We start from the raw sequence: 5,751 nt of genomic DNA, 5'->3' as shown, positions 1-5,751 counted from the left end.
ATGATACTTCATGACAATAGCAAAGATAAGTGTGGTCAAGTCACTCACAATGACAGTGCACTGCAGCAGCAGGCTGCTCTGCTCCAGGCCTGCACTATGGATGTGGTTGATGATGAAGTAAATGAAGCCACAGAAACATGTGCTCAGTGCATCATCCACAGGCATCTGCATGTGCTGGATCATCTTCTTGTAGGTAGTATTTGCCACCTCCCTGGAGATGTTGATGATATTCATGATGTGCTTGCTGAGCTTGGTGTTGGCAGCCACCCATTACAGATGTACAAGCTACATGGGAAGCCTTGGGCTGAGGGCTTTGGGTACTCAACTGGGAAGGCCCAGGTGGTGCTGTCATCAGTTTGGTGGGCAGTGGTCTGCAGGGAGAAAGGCTACAGCCTTCTGCTAAACTTACAAGGATGTTATGAGGATCCAATGACAAACCAGGTGAATAACACAGGGGCTGGCACAGAGTAAGTCCTCTATAAATGATAAATATTTGTTTTCCTTTCTAGGCCAGATTGGAGCACCATTCCTGAGGACAGGCAAGTAAGATAAAGACAAAAAAATGCATACAACTCTCTAGTGAAGGTGTGAGTGTGGAGAATGTGGGTGCATTGGCAACCAGGCCACAGGTAACTGGAGTCCTGAACTTGCCCATGGCTTCTGCAGCCACCATGCAGTGATCATTTTGCCCTTTATTTTCTTTTTCTTTTTTTTTCCAATTTCACTGACCCTCTGTTGGTAATATGGCAGGGATTCAAGAAACATAATTCAACTTACCAAAATATGCAGATGACATTAGCAAAAAAATCTTTTTTAAAACATAACAACATTCAAACATGAACATTCTTACCATATAATCATTCCATTCTTGGTATATAATCAAAAATTCACAATATCATCACCATGATCATTTCTTAGAGCATATGCATCAATTCAGAAAAAGAAATAAAAAGAGAAAAGAAAAAACTCACACATACCATATCCCTTACCTCTCCCTCTCATTGACTGCTAGTATTTTCATCTATCCATTATATTTTAGCCTTTGTTTCCCTTGTTTTTTCTATATCTGTTACCACCCCCTTTCATTGATCACTAGAATTTCAATATACGAAATTTACTTTTAACTTTTGTTCCCCCAATTATTTATTTATTTTCAATCCATATGTTTTATTCATCTGTCCATATTGTAGAAAAAATGAGCATCAGATGCAAGGCTTTCACAATCACACAGTCACATTGTGATATCTATATCATTAAACAATCATCTTCAAAAAATATGGCTACTGGAACACAGCTCTACATTTTCAGGCACTTCCCTACAGCCTCTCCAATATGCCTTAACTAAAAAGGTAATATCTATATAATGCATAAGAATAACCTCCAGGAAAATGTCTTGACTCTGTTTGAAATCTCTTAGCCATTGACACTTTATCTTGTCTAATTTCTCTCTTCCCCTTTTTGATTGAGATTTACTCAATCTCCTGATTCTGAGTCCCAGCTCATTCTAAGATTACTGTCCCACATTGCCAGGGAGGTTTACACCCCTGGGAGTCATGTCCATAAAGAGAGGGGGAGAGTGGAGTGTTTGCTTACAATGTTGGCTGAGAGAAAGAGAGCCACATATGAGCAACAAAAGAAGTTGTCTGGGGGGTGATTCTTAAGCCTAATTTTAAGTAGGCTTAGCCTATCCTTTGCAGGGTTAAGTTTCATGTGAACAAATCCCAAGATTGACAGCTCAGCCTATTGCCTTGGTTTTCTCCACTGCTTGTGAGAATATCAGGAATTCTCCACATGGGGAAGTTGAATTTTCACTCTTTCTCACATTACCCCAAGAGGACTTTGCAAATACTTTTTTTATCACAAAGATAATCTTAACCATAAGTACCTTATATGTGGGCACTTTAATATGTGAACACTTTTAATTTAATGCATTTTACCAATAAACAAAAACATTATGTTCAGAAATATGTACCTGTTTTGGCATTTGCAAAAGTGAAACTATACCTGTGGTTCAGATTAAAACCAAAAGTCAGCATGGAAAATTTACTATTGTGAAGGCTGAAGGTCTTATGAATTAAAACAATTTAATTCATATGCGTGCGTCTCTCACTCTCACAAAACCACACATATACTCACACACACACCATATGTATAAGCATTTTTTCTTGCAAAATATTCCCTGCAACCAGATATTTACTCTCAGAATAATCAGATAATATTAAATCAGTCTACTGTTTTCAGCCCTAATAATAGTTTTAATTCTGAAATGCAAACAAAGAAAATTCTAATTCTAAAATGTTATCATAAAATTATATGTATTAAATATTTTATATACATATTTTGTATGCATTATATATTTTATGCTATATAATTATATACAAAGCTTTATGTATTTTTGCTTTTAATGACTCAATAATTATAGACATTTGTTATCAAATTGATGACAAACACTATTTTATTGCAAAATTCTTCATTTAAAAGGAAAAATCTTTAAAAGCTCAAGTCAGTGTGTCACAACCCAATAACTAACTTTAATGAAAAACAATTTATACTGACAAGAAAACCCTCATGGGCTCTCATTCTGAAACACAGCAAATTTGAATTGATCAATCAGAAAGCAATATTATGAAACAAAATCTTCAAGAGAGGAAAAATAACAGTATATATGTGCATGTATGTATATATTAATTTTTAATAATTGAAGTTCTTCATATTTACAAAAATGAAATCAGAAAATACTGAAAGCAACAGGATTCTTGTTCATTTTTTTCTTCCTTTATTAAAAACAACCAAATTCTAGAAACTTGAATAGAGATGGTCTAATTTTTCTTTTTGATTGTATTATTAAATTACAGATGTCATTGGAATAGTATTATAATATCTATGGGTATAGCTTATTGTTAATTTCAAAATCATGTAGGTAAATATCCATTTTAATACATCATTTTTTCTTAAAGTAATCTTTCCATCTGCTTATAATGTATTGCTGAAGTATATTCCTTTGCTAATTACCAACATAGATGTTCAATTGTACCTGGATATACCAAGCAATATCTATTCCTCTTACCGACCATAGTCATCAAACATTTTAGAGCTTACATATTTTAACTTGTATTACAGAAATGCATTAGAAAGCAATAACCCCTTGTTCACATGCTAGTTAAGTGAACAGAGAAATGGGCACTTTTAGAATGAAGGCTATTCATGGGTCTTGTAATGAAAAAAAATCACATACAGGATGACTTTCAGGTTTGACCTGAAAACTAAGTTAATGTGAGTGAAACAAATACAGTAAAGGGTTAAATAATTTCTGAAAATGGAAGCCAGACTGATATTCTGCACTATGGGTATGTTTGTTTAAAATATATGCTATTTAAGTAAATATTTGGCAACCATAATGATTAGCAGTTACAGCAATTTTAACAAATAAAAAGTCATCAAAAATGTACTATTTGTCTGAAAGAGAGCAGGACCAATATTATAAACATTGAACTTCATCACTCATCACAAGCATTCCCAAAATGTAATTCATTTCATATTCTTATGAATTACAGGAATTGTGTATGTGTGTCATACAATGATGACAAATAAATCTCAAAATAAAAGAAAAATAAACTTTGTACCTAAATTTAGAATACTGTTTTGTGTAGCAATCTTAGACGTCTTAACAAATTAAATACCTTAGCTATTTGATAAACATTTAATCATTTCAAAATCATAATGAAAGCTAATTATGTAAAGCATAATATAGAAAGGAATGGAGTCTGCCAGTCTGCTGCCATTTTCTAAAGAAAAGCTCCCTGTGTGTGTGTGTGTGTGTGTTTAATAGCATGGCTAGCATGAATTCAGACTATTTCTGTTTTTGAAGTCAAGTGTCTGTAGCACAATAAACTTTTCATGTAGGCACCAAATAATCCTACATTTTTTATGCCACTTATTTCATAAGAAGATCTATTCCTATCAATAATACATTAGATTTACCAGCAAAAATATCCTCCAAAATCAACCACTATTACAGATCGAGTGCACTTAAATATATCACTCTGATTTGAAGTGTTATCAGCATAGTCTTTGTAACTAGCCAAAAGCTTATATTTAAATTATTTTATAAACTGACATTTATGTTTAATTGCTACCCCAAACTATTTTCTGATGGAGACAGCATTGTGCTGTATGTGAGAATGGAAACCTCAAAAAACCCATAAATCTTCTAAGGTTTGTGGGATAATAAAATATGATGATGTGCATATATGAGATGAACTTCACAATTTGTGACTGTAAATGTTTAGAGCAATCCAGACTTGAAGACAAGTACAAACCACTATTAGAAAAATGAGATAAGTCAGGGTTCAAGATGTATCCTTAAAGTTTTGTATCAACCCTCAGTCTGAATTGTGAGGATTGATCTTTAGTTCAGTCCAGACAGGAGAAACTGTGCAATTTTCCATTGTATTTATTGTAGAGACTATATTTAGAAGGTCCCTTTAGTGCTAAACTGTTGTATTTTTTGTTCCATCAATTTTAGGGCATGAAAATTCCAATTTCATTAACAAGAGCAAGAAATGCTCTGTCTTCATCATAGTCATGTCTTCTGTAATCATTGTACTGAAATCTAAAAGAAGATGCAAAGTATTTTTAGATATTGATTATTCATAAATTTCCAACAAAAATTAATTCTATAAGCTTATGAATTTAAATCTCCCATTAAGCAATAAATTCCAGCAGACAATGACCATTTTTAGATCTAATCATTCTGGCCTGGATTCTTTGTAAAATTAAAAGTAAACTGGTAATAATCCTAAAATCATCCTAGTTCTTTCCATTCCTGTTCCATCTTGGATATTGTTCCATTTAGATTTTCTTTGCAGTTACATTCTAGTTCTCTCATACCATCCATGAACTTCTGTTTGGAGATTTGCATTGTGTTTCTTCTCTGAAATTTCACACAATGATCAACTCTAATGCTGGCTAGAATGAGTCCTGTTCATCACAGAACTGCTGTATGCCATCTATTCCAATTTTATTTTCACCTTGTGGATCTTTGTGTCTATTGTACAGTTCTATCTTCTTCCTGTCCAATGACCCTTTTGCACTGTCTTGTATATAAAGTTCAGGATTTTGGAAAATGTTGTCTGTTGCAACATCTAACTTAAGTCATTTTGAGACAGGCAACTTACTGCCATTTCTTCACTATATTGCATGAAGATTGTAAACTGATGAACTTTGTCCTCCTGTGGTGATTTAAATTTGTTGAAGTTGGTGTCTCCCAGGCCTCACCTTTACTCTTCTGGCTCCACAGTGAACAAATCCCAGAGGCAATGGTGGCACCTGACCCAGGCTTACTGGTATCCAGTGCATAAGCATTTAGGGTGGTCCCATGTGGCCCCAGAAGGCAGACTGGCACTGCTGGGAGGATTCTCCCCCTTAATTTTTTTTTGCCTTGTGTGCATTTCTTTATTATTATTATCATAGTCTTTGCATCATGATACATAGTAATGAGAGCAGGTTTCTTTTTAAATCTTAGTATTAAATATTAAATATATTTTCCCATTTTCATTTTCCACTACTCTGTCAAAGAAAAAAATTAAAACTCAGGTTTTTTGAAGCCTGGATATGTTTCCAAAATTAGCTGGGCTGTATAAAGTTGGTGACTTTGATCTTGGCACTGTATAGCCAAATCCAGACCCTAGAAACATGGGACCAGGTTATAATTGTTTTTGAAAAGTTTCTACAAAAATGAATGGACTGTTA

The 5,751-nt window shown here is 33.9% G+C and overlaps 1 pseudogene; it reads right to left on the bottom strand.

Moving 5' to 3' along the window:
• Positions 1-4,490: 4,490 nt before the first annotated feature.
• On the bottom strand, positions 4,491-5,273 carry LOC143672987 (DCN1-like protein 1 pseudogene; annotated as a pseudogene).
• Between the last annotated feature and the right edge of the window lie 478 nt (positions 5,274-5,751).

The sequence above is a fragment of the Tamandua tetradactyla genome (genome assembly GCF_023851605.1).
Source record: "Tamandua tetradactyla isolate mTamTet1 chromosome 22 unlocalized genomic scaffold, mTamTet1.pri SUPER_22_unloc_3, whole genome shotgun sequence".
Classification (NCBI taxonomy): Eukaryota; Metazoa; Chordata; class Mammalia; order Pilosa; family Myrmecophagidae; genus Tamandua; species Tamandua tetradactyla.
This window is presented reverse-complemented; position numbering and strand designations above follow the sequence as displayed.